General features: G+C 49.2%; 1 non-coding gene across 1 annotated transcript; it reads right to left on the bottom strand.

Annotated features, from left to right (window-relative positions):
• Positions 1 to 10,741: 10,741 nt before the first annotated feature.
• Positions 10,742 to 10,848, bottom strand: LOC118726188. The gene has a single exon (XR_004990222.1). It is a non-coding gene; the product is annotated as a U6 spliceosomal RNA (small nuclear RNA).
• Positions 10,849 to 11,599: the final 751 nt, after the last annotated feature.

Genomic DNA, 11,599 nt, shown 5'->3' with positions numbered 1-11,599 from the left:
TCTAGGAATATATCCTAAGAAACCCTGAAATACCAATCAGAAAGAATATGTGCACCCCTATGTTCATAGCAGCACAATGTATAATAGCTATGATATGTAAACAGCCCAAATGCCCATTAGTAGACAAGTGAATAAAAATGCTGTGGGACATTGCTGAAAAATCAATAAAATATATATATTTTTTTAAAAAGCTGTGGGACATAAAAAAGCCATGGAATACTATGCAGCTGTAAAAAAGAAAAATATCTTACCCTTTGAGACAGCATCAAAGGACCCGGGGAGTAACATGCTAAGAAAAGTAGTCAATCAGAGAAAAACAAGTATCACATGATCTCACTCATATGTGGAATCTATGTAACAAAATAAACTGATGATCAGAGTGGATCCATAGATTTGGAAGCATGGAACAGAGTGCAGAATCTCAGAGGGAAGGCAGGGGAGGGTGAGTGGGTGGGTGGGTAGGAAGCAATTAAGCAAGCAAGGACCTTGTAAACATATATGCATGGCCTGTGGACACAGACAATGCTGCTGTGAGGGCCTGGGGTGGTGGAGGGGGATGAGCTGGAGGGGGCCAGGCTGGTGGGAAAAAGGGGACGTATTAATACTTTCAACAATAAAGAATGATTTAAACAACAACAACACCCTCTAGAGGACACAGAGGGAAGGCATGGGCCCTGCCTGGCCAAGTGTCAGTGCAGGGAACAGGGCACCCAGACACCCACCTCCCCACCTCCCCAAGCTCCAGTCTCACATGCCCTTCTCTCCCTCAGGCCCACCCAGAGCCAGGGCATGTGCTGCTCTTCCTCTGGGCCTCTCTCAGCCCCTCTTCGCTTCATTTACGTCTGCTCTCTCAGCCACAACCTCAAGTCCCGCAGAATGGACTTATGCCCCAACTCCATGCCCCTCTGCACCATGCGGCCGTTTCCAGTGCTTCCTACAGTGGCCACTTGCATTTCTCTGGGGCTTTATGTTATTAACGCCTATCTCTCCGTTAGGCCATGGGACCAAGAATATGACTTTCTGCTGCCAAAATTTGTGCAGAACCTGAGGAGAGGCACATGCAGAAGTGCAGGACGGAGGCAAGCAGCTCTTCCCTTCTGGGCCCTCTCTTCTCATGCTGCACCCACCCTGGGGAAACAGGGAAGGCTGGTCCCCGGGCCTCAGTTCTGCCCGCCAGGCCTGATGTTGAAGTATGGCAGCGACCATACTTGTGTAAAAATTGCTGTTGAATATTCTAATCTTGCTGTTTTGGGTTCTGTACTGTTGACATTTGGCTCTGTTGTCTAGTGAGTTTGCCGACCATTGGTCTAGGACAACATTTCTCTATTGACAACAGGGACATACGTTTAAATGGGCCAATTTGAGGATGAGCAGTAGAATTTCTTTTAAAAAAAAATCCTGAAGTGCTGCAACCTATACAGAGCCCCTTAAGTTCTGCACCCAGTGCCTTGGTCCAAGGCTACTGGTCACGCCTGACCAGACGTCCCCATTTCACCGGGCCCTGAACTCAGCACAGGGCACCCCTGTTTCCCTTCACTCTTACTTTCTCTCCTTGCACATTTTGGGTGTCGATGAAAGGACCTGCTGCCACCGGAAACTCGGGTTAGAAGGAAATCACAGTGAGAAGGGTCAGCAGGGCCAGCTGCATTACAGCTGGCCGGGCCCTCGGTGCTGACGAGAAGGCTACAAGTGGGCTGACGGGACTACAGGAGGATAAAACCAAAGAACGCAGAACCCTATCTGCTGGCCAACAGATGCTTGTGGCCAAGACATGCCTGGCTCAAGGTGTTGAGAGGGGCAAAGTTAAGAAATCCTCATTCAGGGCAAAGTATCTCAGAGCTTTTGAATCTGATGGGGAGCTATTTAGGATGCGTGTGTGAACCCCAGGTGCTGAGGGCGCTTCACGCTCAATTCTCCAAGTCAGTCTTCTCTGGTCAAGAAAAACAACAAACAACCCCACAGATGTCATTTCACAAGGTTTGACTATTTTCAATGAGTGAGCTTCATTCAAAGGACATCACAGTGAAGATCTGGGCGCCAAGGAGCGGGTGTCTGTCTTGATCGCAAACACTTCAGCCCCCAGAACATGCAGCTGCCCACGTGCGGTCGGGGGCGGGGGTGACCCCAGAGGGGCAGGAAGTTAGTTACCTTCGCAGGTGAGCCCCTTTGTGCGGGCAAAGCCATGGGCACAGGCAGGGTCTGTGGGTGGAGAACCAGAGTGTGGACAGGGTTACTCTCTCCACCCAGACTCGGGTCATCTGTTCTTCCTCAGTTCTCTCAATAGACACCAGGCAGGCCCAGTGGCCACACCTGGGAGGCCTCCAGAACCCCACCCTAGGGGTGTTCCCAGGCTTTACCCTTCTTGCAGCGCTCTCAGAGGCTCCCCCAGGCACCCCCCCGGAGTGCCATAGCACTCAGACCAGAGTAGCTCCATGAAGGTTCACCTCGCAGCAGCTCTCCTGGACTTCCAGCCAGCAGGCGCCTTCGGTGCTGCTGCAGAAGGCTCACCTGTCTGACCTGCCGGGCCCACACCTGCTCACTGACCACAGAGAACCAAACTCCCCCAGCCCTGGTAGGGTACAGGGCAGAAGGCAAGGTCCCTGGAACTCTGGCACTGGGGCCTCTCACCTAGGCACACAGTGCCCAAGGGCCCTAGCAGGCTGTGGGAGCCGGCCAGGTTTCAGCATGCACCATTCACACCCGAGCTGGACAGGCACTTGCTAATGTCTGTGAGGACATCGGGTCCTCAGCTGTAGGAAGGAGAGCCCCACCTGGCCAGAGCACCCTCCTCTCCCGGGGCTCCCAAAGCCCAGCAGCATGGGGTACACCTGAGAGGGCAGGGCGGAGTTATCCTCCATTCTGTAATTGAACCCTAGCCCTCACCCAACCAATCAGGGTTAGCAGAGACAGTGACATCACCACCAACCGGAGTAAAACCCCTGGACTGGGTGAAATTCTCTCTCTTCCACCATGCTGCCAGTGTGAGTGGGACAGAGCCCATGCTAGCATGGAAAAGGCTCTTTTGTTTATTGCATCGGACTCGGCTCCCTGGTGGTCCTTGGGGATCACGAAGTCTGGGTGTAACACACCCAGGTCCGTGCATGTGGCTGAACAGACGAGGCGCATGCATGTGAGCAGAATGCAGTCATGTGTTTGCACTGAATCTGTGCACCCCGGCAAGCATGCTGACATGCAGGGTCCTGATTGTGTGCATGTCTGAAAAGTGCAGACAGAGAGGGGAATGGTGGCCCTCGAAGGGGTCATGGCACAAGAGAAAACAAGAGCGAGGTGAGGTGGAAGTGAGGTGGGCACTGTGGGAAGTTTTTTGTTAGGGCAGGAGGCACAGAGCTTGGGGAGCGGTGGGATCAGGTGGGAGGCACGCGTCTGTGTGTGTGTGTGTGTGTGTGTGTGTGTGTGTGTGTGTGTGTACGGACATTTCTGTGAATGTTAGGGATGTCTCAGGCGGCCCAGGCGGAGGGTGCGAGCCCCAGAGCCTGCGGGCCGCGTTCTCCTGGAGGCAGGGCCGAGGACCAAGTCCGGGCGCTACCACGCCGGGCTCCGTGCTCACCGAGGGTCTGTGCTCCTCCGGCCAGCGCGTGTCCCAAGGCTCCTCTGGCCCCGAGCAGCGGGCTACAAACCAGGGAATCAATCCCCAGTTCCTCCTACCCCGCTCCCAGTCCTCTCTCCGGGCCCCACTGTGAGCGCTAGGACTGGAGCAGGAACGGGACTGAGAGGCCAGGCCCGCGGCGTTCCCAGAGCGGCCACACGGGGGAGCTCGGGGGCAGGAGTTGGGGGAGGGCACGTTTCCCGGGCCGGGCTCCCATCAGGGCTGGGAGAGGGGCTGGGGCTGGGGCAGGGCCTGGGGCTCTGGGGGGACTGGGGAGCGGGGCTGAGAAATGGGAGGGAGCACAAAGCCAGGGCAGGGCTGAGACTTGGGGCGGGGGCTCCGGATGCTTGGAGCGAGGCGCTGAGGGACAGCATTTTCAGGGAGAAGTTGGGTTGGAGGTGGCCCTGAGGTTGGGCTCGAATTTGGGGTGCCTGGAGAGGCAGACCTGAAGGCCTCGGCTCTCACCAGGCGAGGCCCTCCTGGTCGCCCCCCCCCCCCCCACATCCTGTCAAGCCTTCGCCCCTCCCTCCTAGGGCGATGGGGAACTCACCTGGGAGGCGGGGAGGTGTACCCCTCCTTGCTGCGAGGGGGCTGGGAAAACGGGGACCCTGGGTCTTGGGGTTCTGGTGTGGATCTGCCTCCTGAAGGGGGCATTCCCAGACCCAGGGGAAGGTCACTTGAGTCACCTGAGAGCCAAGCAGATGGCAAAGGTCTGTATGCTGTTTTCTTCCTTCCCTGCTCCACCACACTGCCGTCTGTCACTGTCATAGACTGTTTTTTGTTAATCCTCACCCAAGGATACTTTCTCCACTGATTTTTAGAGAGAATGGAAGGGCAGGCGGGAGGGAAGGAGGGGGGAGAGACAGAGGGAAACAGAGGCGTGAGAGAAACATATGGCTTGGCTGCCTACCCCCCCTACTCCCCCCCACCACCCCGCCACACACACACACACACACACACACACACACACACACACTAGACTTGGTGTGAAGTCTAGTGCTCTGACTGCTGGGCCACACCGGCCAGGGCTGTCACAGACAGTTTTATTGTCATCCTCTCTCACTGCCACTGCCTACACATGGTCACCTGTCATTTTCATACACTGTCCCCTTATTGTCTTTGTCACCATATCACCACCTCCCTACCAACATCAACCCAATCAGTAGAATTCTTTAAAGTTACAATGGCACCTGTTGTTGTCACACTTTCTCTCCATCACCCTCAGTTCCTATAAATTGCCACCTGTCCTGTCACACGGCCACGTCATTCATGTCACCCTGAGCACATGCACTCTCTACCCCCTGTAAGGTCATTGTGAGTGAATGCCTGAGTCATCCCAGCTTCAGCCTTTCCCTTACAAACCACCCTCCTCCGGCCTTCTGGGCAGTTCTGGAGGGCCTCCTGCAGACAGGACTAGACAGTGTGTGTCCTGAGCCAGGAGACTCTCCAATGTCCATGAACACAGGCCTGAGGATGGGATGGAAATGGGGGGAGGGGAAGGGTGCCTAGGAGCACAGGGTCACGGGGAGGACAGAGAGGCATGGGGGGCTGCCTGCCTCCAGCCTGTGCTGGGGGTGCTCTGGGTCTGCCTAGGCTGGTGGCTTGCGGACAGAACCCTCTTTGTCTGAGACAAGAAGGAGCTGAGCTCCGGGAGGAGGAAGTGTATGGGCAGGGAGTTTGGCCAGCTGCCTGGGACGGAAGCGGGTTCTGGGGGTCCCAGGAAGTCCCTGAGAAGGTCAGGCCTGGGCTGAGAGAGGCAGAGAGAGCAGCTGGGCTCTGAGTCCTGTTCTCTGGGGGTGACAGCTCCTCCCCCCGGTTCACAGAGCACTCGCTGTATGCAGGTTGGACCTTCACAACAGATCCCCAGGCAGGCTGAGCTGCTATCTCCCCCATTATACATATGGGGGAACTGAGGCACGGAGCCCGCAACTCACTCGTCCCGGCCCCACAGCCAGTAAAGAGCACGAGCAGATCTGCACCCAGGTCACAAAGCCCAAACCGTCAGCCTCCTGGGCAGGGGCAGGGAGAGAAGCCTGTGTTTCTTTGGTACATGCACACGTATTCTTTAACAGTAACCACAGATGTCAGTGCCTACATACATTGTTTTTTCCTTGCTTTTTTTCCTCTTGGTTTAAAGAAAGAACTTGCTCATCTTCTTTCATTTTATGGAGGACTACATTGGTGAGCTGAACTGTAATTTGTTTATATAGTCACCTACTCATGTAATTTCAGAGAGTGCTGCAGGAAGCAGCTCAGTACAGGCGTCATCTCATGCTAAATACCATGCAGGGTCTTTAGAAGTACCTTTTAACATACATATTTTAGAGAGAGAGGAAGGGAAGGGAGAAAGAGAAACATCGATGAGAGAAACATTGATCGCCTGCCTCCAGCAGATGCCCTACTAGGGACTGAGCCGGCAACCCGGGCATGTGCTCTGACTGGGATTGAACCGTGACCGGTTCATAGGCCGACGCTCACCCACTAAGCCACACCAGCCAGGCTAGAAATCTTATTTATTTATTTATGTATTTATTTATTTATTTATTTATTTATTTATTTTTATGGAAAATGTTGAACCCGCAGGAGTAGACAGTGTGGTGAACCTCCAGGGATCCCTCATTTAATTTAATAATTATCAACGTATGGTCACTCTCATCAGCTTGCTCCCTCTCATCAGCTTGCTCCCTCGTCCCCTCCCCCCCATCACCACCACAGCCAGCGTTGCTGCCGAATGTACAGTGGACAGAGTGGAGAGGAAGTTAGTTGAATGGCTGCAGCACAAGGACCAAAGGGAGAGAGGAGTGAGAGGTGAGGCTGGGCAGTCTGGGAAGTTTCTCAATATTCCAAGATCAGCAGGGAGCCATTGAGGGGCTGATTACCGTGGGTTCTGCAAAGATTGGGACCACTAGGCCGGTACTGCTGGTGGAGGACGAACCCAGGCACTGCCCCTCCCCATCCCTGCTATTTGCACCCATCTCTCTGGGACTCCAGCATCTGCCAGCCTGTCTCCCTATGGCCTCATCCATCCTTAGCAACTGTCAGATTTTCTGCGTGCAGCTTTCTCCCATTCCCCCCAAACCTTGAGGATGTCATTAGTTCAGCCTACATCTATTAGGCACCTACTGTATACCAGGTGCTTTACATTCACTATCATGTTGAGTTCCTTTAATAATCCCACAATGAAGACGTGATATGATGCCCAGAGTCAGATGTGGAGACCGAGGCCCAAGGACACAGTCAGTGAAGTGCCGACTGTTGGACCCAGAAGTTCAAGCATCACTGACTCTCAGAAGCCATGCATGTGTCAGGGTATCTCTTAGGTCCCCAGTGAACATCCAGTGAACCAATGATGAGTGAGTGAATGGATGAAGGAATGAATGGTGGGCAAGTCCAGTGAGGCTTGCGGGGAGGAGAGGAAATTACCTGTGGAGAGGTGAGCACGACTCAGATGGGAGAGGCCTCCAAAGCCAAAACTGGGAGTGTAGGCATGACCTGGCAGCAGCTGGGAGCCATGGAAGCTTCTAGACAGAAAGCCACACAATCTGATTTATGTTTGAGTTGGACCAAGTTGCTTAAAAGGGTGGAGTTAATTGACCTGTCGTTAGGGGGCACTCAAGTTATCCTAGAGATTGTCTTCAGAAGTGCACTGCCCAGAGGGTGGCCATTGGCCACAGGTAGCCAATCAGAATGGAGACATAAATATAAAGTACACACTAGATTTCAAAGACTGTGTAAGAGAAAAAAGAATGTAATATGCCTTATTAATGCTTTTTAAAATATCAGTGACATAAAGTGATAATATTTTGGGCACATTTGGGCTAAGTAAATTATATTATTACAATTTCACCTGTTTATTTTTATTTTTTAAAATCTGATTAAAATCGTATACATGGATTACATATATTTCTATGGGGGCAGTGCCAGCTGAGAGAAAAGTTACTATTTTCAACTACTGTGAAGGGACAAACTAACATCTGTTTTTCTCTTACTTCCTATCCTTCAAGATAAGCATCCACAGTGCTTCCTATCAAGAATACAAGTATGAGTCACATATGTTGTTGCCTGTTGGGAGTGGCTGCCATACAAACTCAGAGCATCTTAAGCTACATGTTATTGCCTCCTACTGGCCAAACACCTGAACAGCCATAGGCTATTCCCCATTCTGACAATGGACTCTGAAGTATGTATCTCCACCTTACATTAGGACAATTTGTGTTAATAAAAAGCAAGGGGCCCATTGTCAGAATGGGGAATAGTCTGCAGCTGTTCAGGTGTGAGGCAATAACGTAGATTAAGGTGCCCTGAACTGTCTGGCAGCAAACAATCGTCCTTTTCAGGTTTGGGGAAATGCTTTTAGCCATTCCCAACATACAACAACATATGTGACTCAGTCCTTGTTGAGTCCCCAAGTTCCATCAACCTTTTGATGAAACTCTTGCAATTATGACATGCTGAAATTGGCTTCCTGCACAAGTACATACACATAAATAAACAGAGCAAAAATAGATAATTGGAGATCATTGTTTTATACATATGGAATCATATTGGACACATGTTGTTGTTTTTTTCTTCCCCCCCCCCCCAAAGTATCTTATGGAAACTGCTCAGACTACCTTTTTTTTTTTTAATATATTTTATTAATTTTTACAGAGAGGAAGGGAGAGAGATAGAGAGTTAGAAACATTGATGAGAGAGAGTCATCAATCAGCTGCCTCTTGCACACCCCCTACTGGGGATGTGCCCGCAACCAAGGTACATGCCTTTGACCGGAATCGAACCCAGGACCCTTCAGTCCCCAAGCCGATGCTCTATCCATTGAGCCAAACCGGTTTCGGCTCAGACTACCTTTTAAGGTCCTAATTCACTCTTTTTAATTACTTGGAAATCTTCCATGGTGTTGATGAACCAGAATTTGTTCAACCACATTCCCTTTGACAGGTTTTCACTTGGTTTACAAGTTTTATTCCCTCTGCTACTAAAAAACAAAAATCCTGCAATAAATATTTTTATTCCTATTACTATATGGGCTGATGATTTTCTTCTTTTATCTTGGTAAATACTTTAATTTTTTTTTAATTACAGTTGGCATATGAGTTCATGTATTCAGACTAGTGATTTGACATTTATATACCTAATGAAGTGAGCACTCCATAGACGACACACAATAGTATTGAATATAATCCCCACGTTGTACTTTACAGTCCCCTCACTATTTTGCAATTCCCATTAGTACTTCTTAATCCCTTCCTCTTTTTCACTCATCGGTCACCACCCCCTCCACCTCTTCCCCTCTGGCACCCATCAATTTGTTCTCTGTATCTATGAGTTTGTTTTGTTTGTTTATTTTGTTTTTTAAATTCCACATATAAGTAAAATCATATGGTATTTATCTTTTTGTACCTGACTTTGATTTTATTTCTAAGGGAAAGATTTCTAGGAATGAGATTGCTGTGTAAAGGGTTTATGTATTTTTAATTTTAATTTATTTTTGTCAGGTTGTAGATATCAACGAATTGATTCTGAAGTTTAACAGAAAGGCAATGACCTAGAAGAGCGAACACAATACTGAAAAAGAACAAAATTGCGGGACAGACACTACCCAATGTCAAGACTTCCTATAAATGTACAGTAATCAAGAGGACATGGGACTGGCACACAAAATAATGGACACATAGGTCAATGAAACAGAATAGAAAGTCCAGAAATAGATCCAGATAAATATAGATAATTGATCTTTGACAAAGCAGCACCAACAATTTAATGTATAAAGAACAGTCTTTTCAATGGATGGTGCTGAAATAATTGGATGTCCATTTGCAAAATAAAAAATAAATCTAGACACAGACATTATACCTTTAAAAAAAAAAATGAACTCAAAGTGGACCATAATATGATGCCTAGAAAATAGGCAAATTATCCTATATAAATAAAAGCCTAATATGCAAATTATCCCCTTTGGCAGTAGTTCCACTGGGAGTTCCACCCTTTGCTATGATGTGCACTGACCACCAGGGGGCAGCGCGGAACACGGCAGGCATTGGTGTCGCAACACTGGCAGCAGGCGACAGTGGAGGCGCTGAGGCCAAGGACCCGATGGTGGGATGGTGGAGCAGGTGAACAATGGGAGAGGGGCTAATCGCCAGGCCAATGATCAATGATCGCTCTACAGACGTGGACCAGCAGCCAGCAGTCCCTGATCGCCTGATCAGGACAGGGAACTGGGGGTAGGTGGCTGCAACCAACCTCCTGTAGTGCCTGCCTTAGGAGGGGGAGGGGGGGACAGGATGGAGGTACAGTGAGAATACGGGGTGGGGTTGTCTGCTGAGCTCGCTCTTACTCCCCCTGCTTCACCTGGGACACCAGGGCTCCTTCCCTGGGGAAGCCCTGGGGCTCAGGTGCCAGGCACCTGTGTCTTCTTCTGAGTGAGCTGGGCAGCAGCCACAGGGACCACAGGGGCTGGTAGGGCTCTGGTGGATTCACACAGGAGCTGGTCTGCAAGGTTGGCCGGGAGAGAGCCCACTGCCTGCCCAGTTTCCATCCGGCTGTGCTCACCGCATCTCTGTGTGGGGGCTCAGGTGCCTTGACTCAGGTGGAGGGGGTGTATGGGGGCCTGGAGACCCAGGTGCTGCCCAGGGCCCAGAGGTCAGCTGGGACCTGCCCTTCCACGCCAGACTTCGTGCTTCCTAGGGACCAGACCTGTGCATGAATTTCACGCACTGGGCCTCTAGGAAAGACATAAAGCAGAACAGAAGTTAACAGCGGTTCAGGGAAGGAAAAGGGGAAGTTATTGTTTAATGGTTACTGTTTATGTTAAGAATGATGAAAAAGTTCTGTAAATAATGTCAACTATAATAAAACCACTTTTTCTTTAGGGTCTGGAAATAGTGGTGATGGTCGCAGGACATTGTGAATGTACTGAATTGTACACTTAAAATTATTAAAATGGTAAGTTATATGTTATATCTATTTTAGCGCGCACGCACACACACAAAGGACCATAGACCTAGATGTAAAAAGCAAAACTATAAAGCTTCTAAAACAAACATAGGATGGCTGTGGGTTTGATGATGGGTTTTTAAATACATGATCCATGAGCCCTGGCTGGGTTGATTAGAGTGTTGTTTTTTGTTTTTTTTTAATATGGAACGCTTCACGAATTTGAGTATCATCCTTGCGCAGGGGCCATGCTAATCTTCTCTGTATCGTTCTAATTTTAGTATATGTGCTGCCGAAACGAGCACTAGAGTGTTGTTCTGATACACCAAGGTTGTGGGTTTGATCCCTGGTCAGAGCACATACAAGAATCAACCAATGAATGTATAAATAAATGAAATAACAAATCAATGTGTGTTTTTTTCTCTCTCTCAAATCAATATTTTTTTTTAAAAAGCATAATCCATGAAATAAAATATTGAACTTTAGTAAAATTAAACACTTCTCCTCTGAAAAAGATGCCGTTAAGAGAATGGAAAGTCAAGTCACAGACCACATACTGGCTCAGTGGATAGAGCATCGGCCTGCAGACCTAAGGACCCCAGGCTCCTGTAAGAGGCAACCGATAGATGTGTTTCTGTCTTTCCCTCCCTCTTTCATTCTCTCTAAAAATCAATGGAGAAATATCCTCGGGTGAGGATTGAAAAAAATAAAAATAAAATGAATATTTTGCCAGTTTGAGAAAAGTGGTATCTCACAGTTACCTCAGTTTTAGTTTCCTGGCCCCCCAGCCCACTTGAGCATCTTTTCATATGGTTTTGGTGACTTGGATTTACTTTCCTATGTACTGCTCATTCACATTTTTTGCCCCTCTTTACCTTTTGGATTGTCATTTTCTTAATTTGTACATGCTCTGCGCCATCTGAATTATTGACTTCAAAATTTTTGGTGTCTTTTGTCATCCAGAGTTTCCAGTCTTGCTTAGAAAAATATCTTTTGTCCTCAGTTTGTATATGTAGTCACTTAGATTTCCCCTTCCCTCTTTCCACCCATTTCTTC

Source organism: Pipistrellus kuhlii, unplaced genomic scaffold, assembly GCF_014108245.1.
Source record: "Pipistrellus kuhlii isolate mPipKuh1 unplaced genomic scaffold, mPipKuh1.p scaffold_m20_p_21, whole genome shotgun sequence".
Classification (NCBI taxonomy): domain Eukaryota; kingdom Metazoa; phylum Chordata; class Mammalia; order Chiroptera; family Vespertilionidae; genus Pipistrellus; species Pipistrellus kuhlii.
Note: the sequence above shows the minus strand (reverse complement) of the source record. Positions and strands in the feature narration are given on the sequence as shown.